The sequence below is a fragment of the Ornithorhynchus anatinus genome, chromosome 19 (assembly GCF_004115215.2).
Source record: "Ornithorhynchus anatinus isolate Pmale09 chromosome 19, mOrnAna1.pri.v4, whole genome shotgun sequence".
NCBI lineage: Eukaryota > Metazoa > Chordata > Mammalia > Monotremata > Ornithorhynchidae > Ornithorhynchus > Ornithorhynchus anatinus.
The window spans coordinates 4,288,350-4,309,951 of NC_041746.1; the positions used below are offsets into that span (position 1 = coordinate 4,288,350).

The 21,602-nt window shown below is 43.7% G+C and overlaps 1 protein-coding gene across 1 annotated transcript in view; it reads left to right on the forward strand.

The window, feature by feature from the left end:
• The window catches only part of LOC100082800 (kinesin-like protein KIF26B), a 191,812-nt gene that overhangs the window by 109,069 nt on the left and 61,141 nt on the right, over positions 1-21,602 (forward strand). The gene's annotated exons all lie outside the window — the stretch shown is intronic.

Consider the following 21,602-nt stretch of genomic DNA (forward strand, 5'->3'; position numbering starts at 1 on the left):
TGACAATCAGGTCAGTTCCAGTCACTGTTCCACATGGGGCTCAGAGTCTGAGAAGGAGGGATAACGGTATTTAATTCCAATTTTACAAATGAGGAAACTGAGGCCCAGGGAAATTAAGTGACTTGCACAAGGTTGCACTGCAAGCATGTGGCAGAGCTGGAATTGGCATCCAGTTTCTCTGTCTTGCAGGCCTGTGTTCTTTCCACTAGGCCACGCTACTTCTTATCATAACAAAAGGGAGACCTACCAAAATCTGCAGAAGTGATAGGCAACTCAGGCTAAGAAGTTTGTATAAACAGTGAAGGGGTGGGAAGTATAGAAAGATGTGGAATGGAAGATTTGAGGGAGAGGAGGGAGCTCCAGGCTAGGTGAACAGTATGAGAAAGGGGAGCAATTTACCTCATGGCATGTTAACTCCCTGTTTGCAGGTTGGCACCTTGGGAGGAGCTTTAATGGTCCACCTATATGGTCTTCATGTGACTACCTCGTTAGCAGAAAGAAAATGTTAGCATCTAGGAACCTAAGCCCAAGGGATCATTGTTTCATAGATGTAAAGGAAAGAATTCTAATTCTTTAATTCTGACATGATACTGGTAAAACCATATATGGTATCTGGACTGCAATTTGAGTATCATCTTTCCAGTCTCATTACTTTTTCTTGTTTCTTCTCTCCCCCTATAATTATGACCTAAAGCTCTTTTACCTTTATTGAAAAATTCTCATCGGTTTACCTCCATTGCATAATTTACATTTTAATATCTCAGAGGTAGGTTTGAAGCATAATAAATGCATAATTGCTGCCAAAGAATGGGCTAATATTTGAAATGTTCTAAGCTCAATTAAATCACAAAGAGCAAGTTAATTATTTATACCTGGGCTAGGAGCAGGAAGTGGAGGCTTATTGGGGGGCAGCAGCCAGTCCTAGTCTCCCTCTCCCCCTTTCCTCCCTTCTCTCCTTACCCCCCTCCCTTCCAACCAGCCAAAAGAGTGACCTTTCACCAGGCTCCTTCTCCTTTAAAAATTGAGCTGGGGTCAAGGTATGGAACTGCAGCATCCTGAAAGCTGCAATCGAAGCCAGTCAATTAGTCTATGATACTTATTGAGCACTTACTGTGTGCGGAGAAACCCAGCAGCAAGACCAGATCTCAAGCCCCATTTCTTCCACAAAGGCAGAAGCCAAAGCAGCCAGTCACATGCTAGGTATCATCGGGAAGGACAGGGAAAAAAATAAACTAGAAGTCCACATAAAACTATGGAATGCCTGCATCTGGAATACAGGTGTTTCTTCTGCTAGGTTTCTTCTTGAAGGTGGGAAGTTCACAAGAAACCAAAGGAAGCACAAAAGGAAGCATGTCTTCCCACAGCTGGAGGTAAACAGGAAGTTGTGCAGGCAAAACTTACCAGTAAATTCAAGAGGGATAAATTTGTGAATAAATTCATGGATGAGTGGTCTAAGTGGTTCAAAATAAACTACCAGATGAAAAAATAAACATTCCAGTAATGTCGAGAAAGACAACTGTCACAACAGCTCCTTCAAGCGTTCTGTTTATCGCTCTTACACACCAAATATGTGGCTGTTTAGACCATTGGTACAACCCAGGACACACTCTGTTCAGAAATGCCAGTATTATACCAGTCCCACAGTGCACCACTCTCTAGCAGTCTTGGCCCCTTTCCTTCTGCACATCGCAAATATTTTATTTATTTAATTCATGGACATGCCTAAAGCTTGTTCAGTTGCCAGTGCGGGCTCATGCTATTAGTTCTCTGATGTTGGGTCTGTCTTAAGCTAAATTCATTCAGTCGTATTTACTGAGCCCTAACTGTGTGCAAAGTACTGTACTAAGCACTTAGCACTGTACTAAGCGCTAAATCCTCCTTACAAGAAGGGAATTCATTTTTACTTTGATTAACCTCCAAGCAGCATGGCCTAGTGGAAAAAGCACAGCCTGAGAGTCAGAGGACATGAGTTCTGATGCCGGCTCTGCCACGTGTCTGCTCTGTGACCTTGAGCAGGTCACTTAAACATCTCTGTGCTCAGTTACTTCATCCGTAAAATGGGAATTAAATCCTACTCCTTCCTAGTTGGACTTTGAGCCCCGTGTGGGGTAGGGACTGCGTCCAACCTGATGAACTTGTATCTACCTCAGTGCTTAGTACAGTGCTTGGCACACAATAAGCGCCTAACAAGTTGATTTTGTGGGAAGTGGTTATTGAAAGACAGTAGGGCTTAGCAGCCCTTTGGGTATATCATCATTACCATCATCATTAATGGTATTTATTGATCACTTACTATGTGGAGATGATTGTACTAAACACTTGTGAGAGTGCAACACAACAGAGTTGGTAGACATGTTCCTTGCCCACTGTGCGCTTACAGTCTAGAGGAGACAGACATTAATATAAAAGATTATATAGGTATAATTTATGGATATGTGCGTAAGTGCTGCAGGATTGAGGTTGTCAACCTCATTTCAATCAATAGTATTGTTTCCACTTCTGGTCCACCTACTCGATTGTATGAATGGAATCCCCATTAGTTAGAATTAGCTTTAAAATGGATTTTCCATGAACCTGTGATGAAAATACCATAAAAAATAAGTTTAGGTTTTTGCCTCTTCATTGTAGACCATCCTTCTTCTCTCACTAGCCTGTAACCTTGGCATTATCCTTTACTCATCTCTCTCATTCAATCCACATATTTATTCTATTTCCAAATCCTTTTGGTTCTTCCTTCACAACATTGCTAAAATCCTCCCTTTCTTCTCCATTGGAACTGCTACCATGCTGCCTTATCTCTGACCTCCTTGCCTCCTGTCTCTTCCCACTCCACTCCCCACTTTAGGCTCTGCTGCCTAGATCATTTTTCTAAATCATCCCCCCTCAAAAAAAATTCAATTCAGCTTTCCCCCTGCCTCAAAAGCCTCTAGAAGTTGCCCATCCACCACTGCAACAAACAGAAACTCTTTATCACTGGCTTTAGAGCACTCAGTCACCTTGCCCTCTCTTATCTTACCTCACTGATTTACTACTACAACCCAGCCAGCACATTTCACTTCTCTAATGCCAACCTACTCACCTTACCTCAATCTAAGGCTATCCCACCACACTTGTGACAAGCCCCTTTTATCCCAGTCCTCCCAGCAAATTGCTGCTCGGCACTGTCTTCGAACCAATCAAAGTGCTTGTTGGGTGTCCCAAAAAAGTGGCAGTTCCATTTAATTGTTTGAGAGACAGACTAGTCAGACAGAAAGGATCACATGTTCCATTCTATTGTTCATATATACCTAAGGCTGAAACAAGCTGTTTGAAAGCGACAATTAGTTTCCTCAACATTTTCATGTTGTAGTAGCAAAATTTGTTATATTGGCATTCTGTGAAAATTGGGTGAGTGTATTGAGTCAATCAATTGGTGCCTAGAGCAGAAAGCCTATTTTAAGAACAGGATGATCAAATCTAACCGGTTTTGATATGCAGTAGGGGGATAGTATCAGGGATTAACCTTGGCTAGAAAAATGACAGTCAGTCAATGGGATTTATTGAGTGCTTACTGTGTGCAGAGCACTGTGCGTACACTTGGGAGAGTATGGTGCAATAGTGTTGGGACAAGTTCCCTGCCCACGAGAAGCTGGCAGTCTACAATCAGCATCAGAAAGTCCAGCAGCGGCAAAGATCCCATCTCTTCAGGCTCCTCTTGGGTTGGGGGAAAGGGGTCTGTCCCCCACCCCCATCGAAGTTTTCAAAGGCAGTTGGTATCAGCAGCAATGGTGCAATTTAATTGGTGGGTTGTGTACATGTTGTTGAGCTACTCAAGGAATGATGTGATGTATTCATGCCCTACCATTCATAATAACAAGCATCTTATTACAAATAAGATTGTATAACCAACAGTGTGGAAGTGACAGCATCTTAAGGGGAAAAGTTGAGCAGTCAGAAGTTCAATCAGTGATATTATTGAGTGCTTGTTTGCAGAGCACTATACTATGTGCTTGGAGAGTGCAGTACAGTAGAGTTGGTAATTTGTCATGGAGAAATGCCCAGGCATTTAATATCTGTGTCTCTCACACCCCTCATACCAGTCTCTTGGGGTTACTCGGGGGTATCGGAAGAGTGGGGAATTCCTCTACATCTGGGACTAATGCTGGGGTCAAAGACCCCTTTATCCTTGCGATAAACTCCCTTTGAAGATGTATGGGGATTGGGCCCTTGCCAGCCCCAGTACACATTAAACAGGCCGACTGTATTTGAAGGGACCCAGTCTGCCCATTCACCCCCTCCCCATAGCCCACATAGCAAGGGGAGCAGACCCAAGTCTCACTCCCACCAACCAGTAGCAAACTTTCAGGTGGACTCTCATTCTCCATCCCGATTAATTTCATAGGGAAGTCCTGTTTTTGCCACTTCTTCCTGCTTAAAGGGCCAGGAAGGCTCAGTCCTGCTAAACATCCAACAAAAATGCAAACCAGAAAGCTCTCTGGCTAGGAACGTAGACCCACCATAGATGAAAGCAGGTTCTGTTTTGTATTCTGGGTATGCAAAAGGTGACCAGCAACTTTAAGCACTGTATTCAGTCGTACGTTGAATGCTCGCGTGATAGCAAGGCATGAGGAAATCCATTTTTGAAAGTTCCCAGCCCCCCAAAATACCCCTCTGAGACTGGGGAGTTTGAAATGGAACCCAGTTGATAATCAGACAGGGCTGCCCAGAAGCCTGTTAGCTAATTACTTGGATTCATAAACAATTTATTTTCCCCTTTTAGCTTTCTACTAGCCTCATCATTTAATACCAGAAAGTCTAGATTCCAGCCCTTATGTCCTGCAGTCTTCCCAATTTTTCTTTACATGAAGAATAAGGGAGACCTGAAAAGGGGTAGACTGGCTCTGAATAGGGTGAGAAAGAGTCATCCAGCTCTTCAGAAGTGCCTCATTAGATCATAGACACCTGCCCAGGGTGGGGTTCACCCGGCTTCTGCAGCCATTTCGTCATCACCCACAAACCCTACTTGAAAACAAATGTCAGGGCAAGGTTTACCAGAAAAGGGGAATTGAGTCTAGACTGTAAGCTCATTGTGGGCAAGGAATGTGTCTACCAACTCTGTTATATTGTGCTCTCCCAAGCACTTACTACAGTGCTCTGCACACAGTAAGCACTCAATAAATACAATTGATTGATTCAGGTCATTAGCATATACGGCAGGGAGAGCTGCCTTGAGTCACCTGGAGAGGAATGGGTGTTAATAATAATTATGGTATTTGTTAAATGTTTACTCTGTGTCAGGGACTTCTCTAAGCACTGGAGTTGATACAAAGTTAATCATATGAAACATTGTCCCTGCCCCACATGGGGCTAACAGTATAAGTAGGAGGGAGAACAGGTATTGAATCCCCATGATGAAGTTGAGGAAAGTGAGGTATGGAAAAATTAAGTGACTTGTCCAAGGTCACGCAGCAAGCAAATGGTGGAGCTGGGATTGGAACCCAAGTCTTCTAACTCCTAGGCCCATATTCTTTCCACTAGGCCATGTTGCTTCTCATGGTATCAAAACAGCTGCTTATGGTAGGTTATAGCAGGGGTATTGCAAGGAGGCCAGAAAAAAGACATTCATTGATTGATTCAGTCGTATTTATTGAATGCTTATTGTGTGCAAAGCACTGTAGTAAGTGCTTGGGAGAATACAAAATAACAATAAGCAGACATTCCCTGTCCACAAAGAGCTTACAGTCTAGAGGGGGAATCCCAGTTGATGGATGGATCTTTCTTGTCCTTACTACCGCTGGGATGTTCTCATGCAATGTAACAGAGCAGTGGATGCTTGGGAGGCAGTTGCAACAGACATGTCATGTAGCGATCAGGAGAGGGCTTGCTATGAACAAAGACTTTTGGAAGATCAGGATACTAAGGGGCAGTTTTGGAAATAGCAACCAGCCCTATGGGCAGCAAACACAGCAGCTCAGCAGTGAACTCTCTTTGTGGACTACCAATGTGTAAAGGATTTCCAGTCCTTTCCTTTCGGTTACTCCTGCATGTAGATGTGTTTGTTGAAAAGGTCATGATACCACCAACAGTGTTTCCTACACCTGCATCGACAAATAGCTATTCCCAGTCATTGGCACATCGTATAACACGGAACAACTGCATATTAAATCATAGCCTGAGCCAGAAGAAAGAGCTATAGTCCTGCTTCCTGAACTCTGCTTCCTTTTTTTCTTTTTGTCCTCCAACTCACCTGGTGAGAGTATCTTGACTAGCCAGGTTGTTAAACTATGGAAGCGGTAAATACCATGAAATGACATTCGTGTTTGTGTGCGTGTGATTTGTTGATATCCCATGTGTCATCAGCCGTGAAATAATCCTGAAAATAAGTTTAAAGTAGAATCCTTAGCAGTGGGCCTCAGACGCATTGCTGATGACAATCATCTAACTGAATGGTAATTTAATTGCAACCCACAAATTCAGCCCATGCCCTATCAACCATTTGTAACCCTAGCTTTAATTCCCACCAGCCATCAAAGAGAGTTCACATGTGCCAAGAAGTCTATCAAAATCTCTCATCACCGCAATACCCTGAGAAGCTATCCTTCCAGAAAAAAAAAAGATTTCATTAATGATTCAGCAGTTTGAAAACATCGGCTTAAATACTAATGTCTCCAATTAGCCAGAGAAAGGGGAAAGAATGAGCAAGTGATGTTAAAATATCTGAGACTGTCATTGGGGAGCAGGAAAAGAAAGGGGAAGGCTTTGTAATTCCAGAGATGACTCTTTCAGCAAAATGCAGGAATTGGAGATGAGTAACTGTCACTGCTAGGAGTGTAGGCTTTGGTGGGGCCACTCTCTAGCAAAACATCCCAGCTTTGACATCTTCTACTAAATGTTTACATTGTATGTGTTGGGGTTTGTGAGCTTCTTCACGATAGAGATTGTTTCTTTTCATGCCAAAAATATGGAAAGCAGTGTGGCTTAATGGAAAGAGCAAGGGCGTAGAAATAGAGGACCTGGCTTCTAGTCCTGGCTCTGCTGCTTGTCTGCTCGGTGACCTTAGGCAAGTCACTTCATTTCTCTGTGCTTTAGTTCCCTCAACTGTAAATTGGGGCTTCAGTACCTTTTCTCCCAACCCTCACACTGGGAGCCAAATGAGGGACAGGGACTGTGCCCACCTCATTATCTTGTGTCTACCTCAGTGCTTAATACTGTGCATGGCACATAGTAAGTGCTTAACAAACACTGTTGTTGTTATTGTTAATAATAATAACACAGGAGTCCTACAGCCAATACCACCTTCCCTTGTGTAAAAGTACATTCTCTTTCAAATGTACAACATGGCTTTTTCGCAGTTCTCCAGAATCCATCCTGTCTATCCAAGGCTTTCCTTTACTCCCATCTCTCTCTCTCTCTGGAAAAGCAAATGCAGTTGTTACATTTAGAGCTAAGATGTGTGCTAATGCAGCTCGGGTTCTGAAGATGGATAGAGCTGAACCCCAGCCATTGCTGAGGGTAATAATGAGCACTCCATGATTAATCAGACCAAGTCTGTTTAAGGACACTGTCAGCATCTCTTGTCTCTTTGGACGACGCTGTGGAGAGCAGGTCAGGGAAGTAAGCAGTTCCATAAAGAATGTTACAAAAGCAGTTGATTAATATTTGTTTGGAGATTTCCCAGAAAAGGTGTGGGTACTGTGGAGCTCCAGTAAGGAGTAGGCATCTATCAATTATTGATTCTTTCCTACCAGGAGAGGTGGGGCTGAGACCATGGCTGGTCAGGTGGTTTCCATAGAGTGTTATTGTATTTAGCTTGTAGCTTTCTGGGTTCCTTATTGTTGAACAGTTTTGTGGCTTCGGGCAATTAACTGATCAGAAGGAGCACCTAGTGGGTATACTGCTCTCATCCTTCCTTCACTTCACCTTCTCTAAGCTCGCTGTGGGCAGGGAATGTGTTTGTTATATTGTTATATTGTGCTCTCCCAAGCACTTAGTACAGTGCTCTGCACAGAGTAAGTGCTCAATAACTATGATTGACTACTGGATGGCTCATCGAGGGGTGCCTCTGGGAGAGCATGGGGCAAAGGGCTGACACCTCGCCTGCCACTTGTTCTTTGTCAACGTTCTAGTTTCTGCATTTTCAAACTAAATTTAGGATATGTGGTTTTGAGTTCATTCCTGAAGGAACATCGTTTCCCAATTTCAAGAGAAAAGATTTTTGAATGTTTGTGAAAATTCTTGAGTGTTATCCGCCATCACTAATAACTGATCAAATGCCATTTTATCCAAGTTAAATTGTGGAGGAATCAGAAGCCTGAGGATGCTTTTGTTTTACATTTACTGAAGAGAAATGGGTGAGGTGACAGGAATGATCATTCTCATCCTTTTATAATACAATCCTCACAGCACCCACTCAAGAGATGGGTGAGTGATTAGCAGTTGGAGTCCCATGAATGGAGGAAAGGAGTCTGGGGGGCTGAAGGCAGCAGTTAGGTGACCTTTGGGGATGTGGAGTATCTAGTTTCCCGAAGTGCATCACTGGTCCTCTTGTAGAAGAGAAAACCAAGTCTGGAAACTGTGTCTGCCAATTTTAAGGAGCAAAGCAGTCCTTGAAGTGAAGCAGCATAGCCTAGTGGACAGAGCATGGGCCTGGGAGCCAGAAGCACCTGGGTTCTAATCCCCGCCCTGCCACTTGTATGTTCAGTGATTTTAGGCAAGTCACTTCATTTCTCTGTGCTTCAGTGACCTCATCTGTAAAATGGAGGTTAAGACTGTGAGCCCCATATGGGACATGGACTGTGTCAGGCCTGATTATCTTGAATCTACCCCAGTGCTTGGTACAGTGCCTGGCAAATAGTAAGTGCCTGACAAATACCATAAAAAAAAAATCCATCATGTCTTCTGATTCTTGGCTTTAACCTCCTCACCCTCAAAATGCCCAGCTAATCTTCCATTCAGACAAACCTCTGGTCCCTGGATATAAGCCTTATACCTATCATACTGTGTAAACACTGCAGCCCTAATTAGGTCAGATTAAATCTCAAATCCTTGATTTTGCTGCTTTACTTGCCAGGTATCGTTCAATTTGGGCATGGGCATCGTCTTGAGTCACTCAGCCAAACTCATTTGCCAAGCCTCCTTCCTAGCCAATAAAGCCTTTTTCCTTGTTGACCAAACAAGTGGGACAGTGAATGACTCTGCAGAAAGATTAGGGACGAACCCCTCTGAGGAGTTTACCAGACTTTCTGTGAATCTTATTTAGTTGTCCTTTTTAGGGAGTTGACACCTGACACCCACAAAACAATGATCCTTGAAACTTCCCTAGGGTCAGAGGTCATGGGTTCAAATCCCGGCTCGGCCACTTGTCAGCTGTGTGACTTTGGGCAAGTCACTTAACTTCTCGGTGCCTCAGTTACCTCATCTGTAAAATGGGGATTAGGACTGTGAGCCCCACGTGGGGACAACCTGATTCCCTTGTGTCTACCCCAGCGCTTAGAACAGTGCTCGGCACATAGTAAGCGCTTAACAAATACCAACATTATTATTAAATGGTGGAGCTGCAGCACTAAGAGCATTCATTCATTCATTGTCAGTCATATTTATTGAGCGATTGTGTGAATAGCACTGTACTAAAACTTGGGAAAGTAAAATATAACAATAAACAGACACATTCCCTTTCCACAAAGAGCTTACAGTCTAGAGGGTGGGAAGGTGATGTCTTTTCCTCTGCTGTCTCAACACACTGAGGTACCACCACATCCCACCTAACCTGACACTCTTCCAAAGTGTTGGGGGTCAGGGTCCAACCTTCCCTTTGACTTGCAAGCGTCTCCTTTAAGATCTTTGTTCCCTATCTGGTAATTGTCATTCAGCTGTCCATCTCATATTTCACCTTTCATATTTTAAAGGCCTGAATTCCTTATTTGGTCCCAGACATGTCAGGAGGATGTGTTTGGTGGATTTACATCGATTCTCCTGTCATGTGTTGGATCGTCCTCCCTAAATGCCTTTCATAGAAAAAGAAAAACGATCAGTTTCCGGTCAGAAGTCAGGTGCTTCAGAACTTGCCTTTCAGAGCCGGATCTGTGGACCCTACTTGTCCAGGTTAGGCCAGGTAGGGAGGGGTTGGCTTTCCTCTTTCATGAAGCCGTGATTGAGACAAATTGAGCACTCTGTGCTCAGCTGCAGGGTATAATTCTGTTAGGTCAATAGCCTCAGGGAATGGCTGACTGCTATGCTCAGGTATCCGGACCTGAGATGTGCTTGTGCTACACTCCATTCCAGCTGTAAAGTCTCCCAGTGCTGTGTCTGCTGATCAGATTTCCCTTAAATTCTGTGCATCCAAAGTGAGTGTCATTCCCAGATTGTGGGAGGGCAGAACAGCTTCATTTTCACACCCATTCTCTGCCAAATCTCTGCTTTATTTTGTAAAAAATGGTTTGCTCTTGAGTACATCAAATGACATAAACTGAGTCCAGATTTGTGTGTGAGGTGGCCTCCTTTCATAGCAAAGTGCCTGAGATATAGTTCACACAATAGATAAAAATGAAGCACCTCTGGGAAGCAGTGTGGCCTGATGAGCAGTAGCAACAGTCAGAGGATCTGGAGTCTAATTTCGGTTCCACCACTTCCTTGCTGTATGACCTTAAGCAAGTCACTTGTCTGTGTCTCGGTTTACTTAACCTGTTCTCCCTCTGATTATTTGTTCATGCTTTCAGTTGTATTTATTGAGCCTTACTATGTGCAGAGCACTGTACCAAGCACTTGGGAGAGTACATTATCACAATAAGTAGACACATTCCCTGCCCACAAGCCCAATGTGGGATAGTACTTGTGCCCAGCTTGATTAACTTGTATCTACCCCAGCGCTTAGAACAGTGGTTGACACATAGTAAACACTTAACTACCATTAACAAAATAATAAACCATACCCCCACTGGGAATCATTAATACTTTTAAATACCAGTGCATAATTCTTCATAAAAGTACACTGCAATTCAGTTTTTGGTATCCTGCCCACAGAAGGAAAACATGTCTGCAAACTGAAACTTCTGCAGTGAGAAAAGGAAATTATAAACAACTAAAGAAAAAAACCAAAAAATAAACCTCGACTCACTGAAAGACTGCAAAGAGGAAGGTGATTGTTTTTATGAGGGAAATGTATCTTAAAAATAGTAGATCTATTTGCTTATTCCAGTCATTGTGTGATCTTCAATGAAGGAATCTGCTGGCATTTCCAAATAACTTTGATTTGAAATTTCTAATAATGTTCAATAAGTTTAAAGTGTCATATTTTGTCAGATACTTTATATGAAATTTGAATCTTTCAACCATCTTGCCCTTTGGTAAACAGTTGCCTTTAAGTTTCTGGAATCCTTTAATATAGATGGTCATAGCTATCATAGTCTATATTCTTTCAGAGTGCCAAAATTGGTTTCAGCATAATAAACCTCAGAAACTCAAGAAAAATGACTTTAGGAGTCTTGATAAATCCTGCCCGCAACAATAATTGGAGTCCTTTTTGGTGCTCATGTATCCACCTCAATCCAATGTATTCTTTAGCCTACATTCTCTGTATTCATTTCCTTTGTTTGCAGAAATAACTTGGCAGGGACTATTCCGTTTTTTTGGTTATTCTTGGTGGCAAAAAGCAGCCATCCCATTTTGCTGTTAATAATCCCAGTGAGTCTAATCATCATAAAATTACAGGTGTTAGGTGACACTGCCTATAGTCTTTGTCATTAAAAGTCCTGGGAGATTTGGTCTGGGAGCTGGGGTGTAGGGGGAAACCCATAATTACAGGATTTAGGTACACGGAGGGTGATTTTACAGAGGATGGTGACCAGCTGTTTGTTCTCCTGCCTCGCTGAGGACCAAATAAGAGGAAGCAGATTCAAATGGCAGCATGAGAGATTTGCGTTAAAAATAGGAAAGAGTTTCCTGCTCAGAGGGGTTGTGGAGTCTCCAAGACAGTGTTTCCTGCCTGGCTTTGGATGGGTAAAGGGCCTTCCTCAAGGCAGAGTGAGTAACCAGGTGATCTGGGCCCTTCCATCCCTAGGATTCTGGTGATCCAGTCGCAAGAATTGGAAACAGATTGAATGTTGATGATACTCTCCTGAGTATTTAAACGTTCTAAAACAGTTATGCACTCATCTTCTTTCGCCTCAAAAACTTCCAGTGGTTTCCCTTTCCCCTTCACTTCCAGGAGAAACACCTGATGATTGGTGCTTAGTACAGTGCTCTGCACATAGTAAGCACTCAATAAATACTATTGAATGAATGAATGAATTGGTTTTAATGCATTCAACCAGCTCTGTGCTGACAGTTGTGGGATACAGCTAGGATGATTAGAAATTAATCAGAGAAGGCCTTCTGGAGGAGATAGGATTTCAGAAAGCATTTGAAGATGGGGAGAGCTGAGATCTGTTGGAAATAAAGGGAGAGGTCCTGAAAGAGGGCAGGATGTCAGCTATACTCTGAGAAAGACACAAACAAGGCACAGTGAGTAGATGAACTTGAGAGGAATGAGGAGTCCAAACTGAGGTATAGTGGGCAAAGGGAGTAGATAATTAGGAGGGAGAGAGAGCTGGTTGAATGCATTAAATTATATTATTGATAAGAGGAAATAATAGACTAAATAAACTATGTACATAAATGCTACAGGGATTGTGAGTACTCAAGTGCTTAAGTACTTTCACATCTCCATTTCCTACCTAATAATAATAATTGTGGTCTTTGTTATGGGTTTACTATGTGTCAAGCACTTTTCTAAATGCTAGGGTAGAGGCAAGGTAAATATTTCGGACACAGTCCCTGCTCCACATAGGGTTCTTAGGCCAAGTAGGAGGGAGAACAGGGATTGACTCCCCATTTTACAGGTCAGGAAACTGAGGCACAGAGAAGTGAAGTGACCGAAAGTCTCACAGCAGGTAAGTAATAGAGCTGGGATTAGGACGCAGGTACTCTGACTCCGAGACCCCATGCTTTTTCCACTAGGCCACGCCATTCCTCAACTATGTAGAGAAACTAGAGATGCAGTGGAACTGGGTAATTGGTCTCACCTCATGCCAGTGTCAGTGGCAGAACAAGAACTGAAGCCAGTCTTTCTCTTCCTTAGACCAGGCTAAGCATATCTTTCCTGCTATGTAATGAGTAGGCATCTTATTAACAAGTGTTACTAGAGACTTCTGCGTCCAAATAAAACGCAAGTTGTAAAGTGATTTGAGAAAAAGCACACAACCCATGTAGGGTGACAAAGAGGACTGTTTCAGGGTGCAGCCGCAAACCCCAATGAAACAGTTTTGTGTGGTAGCTTCGAAACAAGCCTCCATTCTGGGAGAGTTTCTGGGAAATGGAAGTGAGGGTAGTTATGTCCATTCTAAAAATGTCTCATGAAACCTTTCTTTGTTTTGGTCTTTGAAGAAAACTCATGATGGGAAATGCCAAGGGGCCTGCTTGGGGTAGTTGAGTCCTCAGTAAAGTTAGGCTCTAAAGTGAGCAAGCGCAACAGCAGGCGATCTATCTGAGGCCATGATAAATGGTCCTGACATTTCGCGGAGACACATCGTGCTAGGAAGGTTTTATAATTCTCAGATGCTGGAGCCCGTCTATTGATCAGGTGCCATTTATTAGATATTGCCACTTGCTGGAAAGAATTATACAGTCCATTCTCAGCGGCAAAATACAGATGATCACCACTCAAATCTCCTCTTCCCAGCCTTCTGGGGAAAGAAAATTAACATTGTTTTAACATGTGGCTTATGTTTTAAATGGCTTTCTATGTTTATTGCTGGAAGAGAGCAGCAGAAGATGGGCCAGCCTGGCATACAAAAATTAGAAATTAGACTCCTAGAGCAGAAATTTCAAAAAGATCAAGACCTCAAGAGGCAGGAAATGTAACAGTGTCTGTCACTAACTTTGCTCAGTAAAAGCAAGCTCTTTGTGGGCCGGAAATGTGTCTGTTTACTGTTATATTGTACTCTCCCAAGCACTTAGTGTATAGTGCTCTGCGCAAAGTAAGCACTCAATAAATTCAAATAAATTAAATTGAATTGACCAGGAACAATTTCTAAATGTTCACCACATTAAAGGGATCATCAGGAGAACATCAGTCTTATCAAGATGCTTATTTTCAGTCCGTTGTATTTATTGAGTGCTTACTGCAGAACACTGTATTAAGCGCTTGGGAGAATACAGTATAGCATTAAGCAGATGTATTTCCTGCCCCCTGCGAGCCTGTAGTCTAGAGGGGGATTATGTTCAATACGAACATACTGAAAAAAAGTCTCACCTCTGGCGTCTTATCTTCAGGCCCTCAGTAGCTGCAGCACATAGGTGCATACACACACAAATGGACCCCATTTCCCCTGTAGCCAAGATGGGCAAAATTGGGCCTGACTCCAAAGATGCAGTCTTTACCTATGGAAGCACTTACCTAGGCAGCCATTGGTTCCCTCAGAAACACCCAGCATGCCACAACTTTGAGAACAGCTGTGTGCCAGGAAGGCTCCCAGCCAGCCATAGGCTAAATCCCCCCCGCGACCCTACTTGGGTCTTTCAGTATTGGCCTGCACACGTTTGCCAAGAGGCATTATAATGGTCGCATTGTAGTCGCCAACCTATGCCCCGTTCTATAAAGCATATGTGCCTTGTAGCATGTTGTATCCATACCCTATTGCATATTAGTACATCAGATTGTAGGAGGTTTAGATAAATTTGGTGCTATTATTTATTCATTGAGACTTTTGAATAACTAGTTTGAGCAAAGTACTGCAGTAAGTGCTGGGGAACGTTGAGGATGATAATTGAGACACGGTCTCTGGCCCACGGGGGCTTGCTGTTTCACAGGGGAGGGAGCAGGAGAATTGCTGCCAATTCCCACAAGGAAAGAATTGTCATGATAAAGAAGGAGAACAATATTTCATCAGTGGTAGCAGTAAGCGGCAGTACACTACTGATGCTAGGTAAGAATTCAGAAATGTGCCCATAGACACCTTTAAAAGATTACATAATAATAATAATAATAATGTTGGAATTTGTTAAGCGCTTACTATGTGCAGAGCACTGTTCTAAGCACTGGGGTAGACACAGGGTAATCAGGTTGTCCCACGTGAGGCTCAGTCTTAATCCCCATTTTACAGATGAGGGAACTGAGGCACAGGGAAGTGAAGTGACCTGCCCACAGTCACCCAGCTGGCAAGTGGCAGAGCCGGGATTCAAACCCATGACCTCTGACTTCCAAGCCTGGGCTCTTTCCACTGAGCCATTACATCATGAATGTGCTTGTCCAACAAATGCCCAAAGAATTAACAAGATTCTGAGGTGATTACGGTAGTTGGTTTTCTGTTGGAGAATGCTATTATTCTCTATTTCCCAGAAGGCCTGATGGTGGGAAGCCATAACTTCTATTTCTAAACCACCAGCTGGCTAGGCTATATGGCTCACGTTCAGGACTCCAGTGCTCCATTCATCAGGGTTAAAGGCTGGAAGCCATGGGAGACTGTCACCTACAGCTGGGAATAAGGAGAACTTGACAGCGTGTTATGAATGGGGTTGGATAAATTGTTCAAATTAGCAGGCTGAAGTATATGTGTTAGCAATAAAGACGGCAGGACAGAAATTAACTTTTCCTAATTTCTGTTGCTTTTCTGGCCAAACAGCTTATCATGTGTCTCAGGAAAAATCGGTATTAGCAGAAGGTGCAGCATTTTCTCAACTTTAATTGAGAGCACCTATTATTTAGATGTTAAACCTAAATGTAGAAATGAATTGGCACAGTAGACACCTTACTAATAGTGTCTTCTGATCTCTAAATTGAGGTCATCTGCAAGAATGCTAATTTAAAGGGGAGGCCACTGCTTTTACTGGGTTCTTCTTTTCTTGATCATTTACCCTTAGATTTGTTTTCCTTTTTAATGGTATTTGTTAAGTACTTAACGATGTGATAGGCACTGTACTAAGCACTGGGATAGCTAAACCCTAATCAGGTTGGACACAGTCCATGTTCACTATGGGGCTTACAGTTGTAATCCCCATTTTACAAATGAGGTAAATGAGACACAGAGAAGTGAAGCCACTTGCCCAAAGTCACATGGCAGGCAAGTAGTAGAACTGGCTTTAGAACCAAGGTACTTCTGACTCCCAGGCTCGTGCTCTATTCACTAGGCCACGCTGCTTCTGCCTATTCTTTTCTTCCTTATATGTATGTTAAATATTCTATTAGTTGTGCCCAGGACCCTTGAGCTCTAATGGCCCAAGTATTGGAATTTCCAACTACAACACACCTAGTAGGCAAAATTTGATCTGCTAGGTGAACTTTTTGGTATTCTGAGGAGAGAAGATACTCTGAATGCCTGTGGAGGAAATAAACATCACAAATAGCTCCTATGTGTCTCTTCCCCTTCCAGTTTTCTCACCTTAACAAGACAGAGATTTCTTAGGAAGAACCAATGAACTCTATATAGACAGCCCACAATACGTTATGTCATTTGATTGAGATACTAGTCAGTTTAGGGCTAGGGGGATGTGAAAGCCTTGAAGGGAGTCTAAAAAGAAAGCCACAGAACTGATTACCTGGATTTTATTCCAGCTGAGCCACTTGTCTGCTGTGTGACCTTGGGCAAATCAATTCACTTCTCTATGCCTCAGTTACGTCAATTGTAAAATGGGGATTTAGACTGTGAACACCACATGGAACAGGGACTGTGTCTAACCTGACATTTGTATGTACCCCAGTACTTAGTACAGTGCCTGGCACACAGCACTTAACAAATACCACAGTTATTATTATTATTATTGTTATTATTATTATTATATTTAAACCCAGACGATTGGTCCCAGCCTACATGAATTGGAGTTCAGGCAGATCTTCTTCATGGAACAGATGCCTCAAATGGGAGTTGGGGTGTACCCATGAGGTACAGTGTGCAGGACAGTTTGTCAGATTACATTTTACTCAGGCTGTTAACAGCAGTTGTTCAGTTTATATATTATAAATTATTTGTTTATATTAATGTCCATCTCCCCCTCTAGACTGTAAGCTCACTACGGGCAGGGAATATGTCTGCCAGACCTGTTGTACTCTCCCAAGTTGATCACTGATCGATTGATTGATTCAATGTGTAGAGCACCTTACCAGGAGGTGTGGTGAATTACAAAGGAATCATTGCCAGGGCCAAACTAGAGGAACATTGAAAGGGAAAGGGCCAGGTTTGTATCGGAGAAAAATAACAGAAGGCAAAAGGCACTCTTGGTTTGCTGACTTCTTTGTTTTGAGAACTAAAGTTGGGCATGCGGGGGGTTAGTGAGTACCCACAGAATCACATACTGTAGATGAAGCATGGATCTCAAGTTTTAATTCCACATGTGCAATATTTTTCCATTTGACTATCGCCATGAACGTGGACTGCATTCTAAAGCGCAATGCTCGCGAAAGAGTGTTCCTCAGAGAGTTCCAACTTTGCATCTCCTCGCTTTTGTTTCTGTAATTAGACAAGCTTTCCAACGTTTCGCTTGCTTGGCTTCCTCCATGTCCCTTGCTGATTTTTGGTAAACCGTCCAAATGGCAGTCTGGGAATGCAGTGCCGAAAGCCTGCAAACCCTGATGTGGCCCATTAGGGCTGTGCAGTTTTTGTCCTGACAAACTGGATGCAGCTAACGTGTAGGAGAGAAGAAACTGTTGTTGCTAAGGAATGGAGCCCCAAGCAGCAGTCCTTGTCGTGAGCCAGCAGGGAGCATGCTGGAGCTCAGAGAACCTTCCATTGTACCTGTTCAGGCCCAAATCCCCAAAATAATAATAATAATAATAATTATGGTATTAAGCACTTACTAGGTGCCAGGCACTGTGCTGGGGTGTATACAAGCAAATTGGGCTTCCCACAGTCCCTGTTCCATGTGGGGTTCACAGTCTCAATCCCCATTTTACAGATGAGGTAACTGAAGCACAGAGAAGAAGTGACTTGCCCAAGGTCCCTCAGCAGACAAGTGGCAGAGTCGGCATTAGAACCCATAAGGTTCTGACTTCCAGGCCCTTACTCCATCCTGCAAAACAGCAGCATGGAGTTAGAGAGGATTGTTGGAAGAGTTGAGCACCAGAAATTGACAGCAGAAGGATAGCAGGAACATTGGGAACTCTTAATTTTCAACCAATCCATCGGTGATATTTATGGAGTGCTTCCTGTATGCAGAGCAGTGTACTAAACGCTCAGAGTACAAAACAATAGAGGTGGTAGGCACAATTCCTGACCTAAAGGAGCTTGCAGTGTATTGGGGGACACAGGCATTAAAATAAATTACAGGTAGGGGAAATGGCACAGCAAAAGGGTATGAGGATATGTACATAAATGCTATGGGGTTGGGGGTGGGGTGAGTATCATCCTGATTGGCCCCCTTGGCTTTTCCCCATCTCCTGCTCCCCTTTCCCTCTAGGCCTGTATTGTGCAACAGAGGTAGACGCCCCCCCACCCCCACCCCGTGCACACACACACGCACGCATATGCAGAAACAGATATGGATTCGCACAGCCAGGGGAATTAAAAAAACTCACAAAAACATTTTCACAACCCACATAAATGCACAGATGAAGGGAAACACAGTTTTGCACTGAAACACTGAAACACACACATGAATACTTGCCAACAGGACACAAATGCCTGCAAGGCAGTCACAGAATAATCCATGTAGAAATATACACACACTTACACTCTTACACTCTCCTTTTTTTTGAATCTTCCTGTTTTTGAAGGATTATGTTTCAGGGCTTGGGTTCACTTAAGGAGTTCAAACCGAAGCTGCTGCAGTGGCTACAATCTCTGTGGGATTCTCCTTGGCCTCGGGACAAAACCCCCATTAGCAAATGCAATAATTAACAAAATCATTAAATCAAACTTAGACACACACCACCACCCACAGTTCAGGTTATCACTACAGCAGTAAACACTACTGGATAAATGGAGAAGCGATAAACAATAAGAAGGGGATTCAAGAAGCAAACCAGGGTGGAAATGGGGTCATAGTAAAAACCATTCAGAAGGGAGACACAATTCCCTGAATCATAGAGGACCAGATTGTTCAGCCCTAACTGCGTATCTGAATCTAGAGCCCTAAAACCCATGCACTCTTTCACTCTGCTTTGGCTCCCTTCAATTTGTCCTTCTTGGAATCAAGTTTTTCTTCTGTCTCATGTCTCCCTGTTCTTTGATATATAGTTCACACCCAACTCCCTGTTGGCAGCAACAGGTGACTGTTCAAGGCCCCAGTCAAAAGACCCAAAAGCTCCACTGCAGTCCTGGCTGTGTGCTCCCCATCCCAGATTCCTCCACCTTTTCTTTCAGTGAGGAAGGGCGATCTTAAAGAAACAACAGTCCTCCCCTGGCCTATTTCTGCAATGAGAGGAAAGAGAGAAAAATCCCAGAAAACAGTGTTTCTCATCTGGACTTCATCATGCCTGGGGGATCATGGGAGAGTTCCAAGGAAACTTGGAAACTAGATCTGTTCATCTAGAGAAGAGTTACTTGGGGTGTGGAACTTTGTTTGGGGGTGTGGGGATGGGGAAGGGTATCCTGCTACCTCCAACTCCTAAGCTCTGCTCCTGTACTCCCTCAAGCTTCCTTTTTTGCTGTCCTCAGTTATAGTGCGGGAGACCTCAGCCTCAGAGCCCATTGGCTACTTGGGGTGGCATTAGCAAGATGAACTGGGAGCATTGATGGGTTTGTGAAGCGGCAGAGAGACTTTTTTCATGGAGGGATTTCCCATAAAAATGTTAGTCTGCAACTATTATTTACCGCATTCCAGTACCAATGAGCAATTACCAGAACTGTTCTTCATTAACCTCAGATACAGCCCTTCCTATGGTCAGCGTCTGCTGGGTTGTTGATTGAGTGCTAATGCCGACTGATAGTCTGGCTCTGCTTTGCCCACCAGTGACTACATCACAGTCCTTTTCCCCACCAATCCCCTGATATGTGTCCAGGAGTAACTGCCGAAATGATTAACGAGCAGAGCACAAAGACTCCCGCACTGACTAGAGCAACAGCTGCCTAGCACTATCCACTGAATAATTAGGTAAATGAGGCCAAAATGGACGCTGCCCAGCAGTAGCTGGGCCAAGGGGGCTGCTAATCTCCTTTCTGTTGAGTCAGGGGTCTGGACACTGCAGCTTCATTGTTCCACTTTGTCCTTCTGGTCATTAACTCGCCCCCTCCGTCTTCCAAAGCCTCACTCCCGCCGAGCCTCAGTGGGCCAAGCTGTGACCAGTGGAGAGATTTGCCATTTGTCTCGTTGTCTCTCTGGGAGGCCGGGGAGGGTCTTCTCTCAAAAGGCTGCATTTTCTGTTCCCTTCTGTTCCCAGAACAGAGGGAGTGGGGATGAGGGTGGATGTGGCCACAAAGTGAGGTAATCACTGTGCCAGAGGGAAAACCTCTGGCGGGCAGTGCCCATGTCCTTGCTAATCACCAGTGGAATCTCCTAAATCCTTTAATTACAGAGGATGAATCAGCAAGGTTAGTGTTGGACTGAAGGAATAATGCTTCAGAGGAAGTGGAGCAGAAAGACCCAATTTCATGGCTTTAAGGAGAACAACACCCATTAACAAAGCCAAACTGTAAGGAAAGGAAAGTGGTCTTGCTTTTCCTGACCCAGGATTCAATTAGCTTTAAAGGGGCCAAGTGTCTATCTCTCTTGCTCTCTCTCTTTTTCTCTCACGCAACAGCTGAGGTCTTCACTGTTGGCTGTTAATATTCATTAGGAAGCAGAGACTTTCCTCTTAGGAGAACAAATCTGAGGATTCAGCCCTGCCTTCCTCCTCCCTGCCGCAGTTTCCTTCTCAGATCTGCTTCGAGTTCAGAGTGATTTCCTCTGGTTACCTAGAAATTGTCCACAAAATTGTGGAAATAGAAGTGCAATGGGCCATGGGTCGCCATCAGTTCAGCCTGGAGTCGTGCCATCTCTGCATCCCAGTGTTTGCTTTCAGGGCCGGGGAGATCTGCTTGCACAGGCTCTCGGGCTCTGCTTTTGTTTCAAGTGTTGCAACGTAGCTGTGTGTTTAGTGCCAGGGCATCTGCAGCCCTGCTTATTCTTGAGGTGTAGAGTTCTAGGGGTTTCCATATTTCCACCTGATCTCTCTCCTCTCAATCAGGGTTTTTAAATAAGCATTAACCTTGGTGTGGGGGAAAGGGGGAGTGATAAGTGAAATTTTACTGTGGACCTCTCCCTTTTCCTGGAAACCCCATCTCATGTTGATTTTACTGACATGGTTAATCAATCAGTGGTATTTATTGAGCGCCTATTATGTGCAGAGCACTGTACTAAGCTCTTGGGAGAATACAGTACAATAGAGTTAGCAGATATATCCCTGCCCATGAGTTTACAGTCTAGAGACCTCCCATGAATTAGAGGGGTGACTGCTTCACTCAAACAACTGGATAGGTCTGCGCGCGCACACACACACACACACACACAATCACCCCGGAGAAATGGGGGCATGTGCTATCTAGCCTTTAGGTCTGTTGTGTGGTCGGCAGGACATCATTTGGCTTTAGCACACAGAAACCCAGCTTCTTTCTTGAAAAAAGGAAAGTTGACAGAGGTGTAGCATGGTTTCAGACACATGATGCATAATGAGAGAAGGG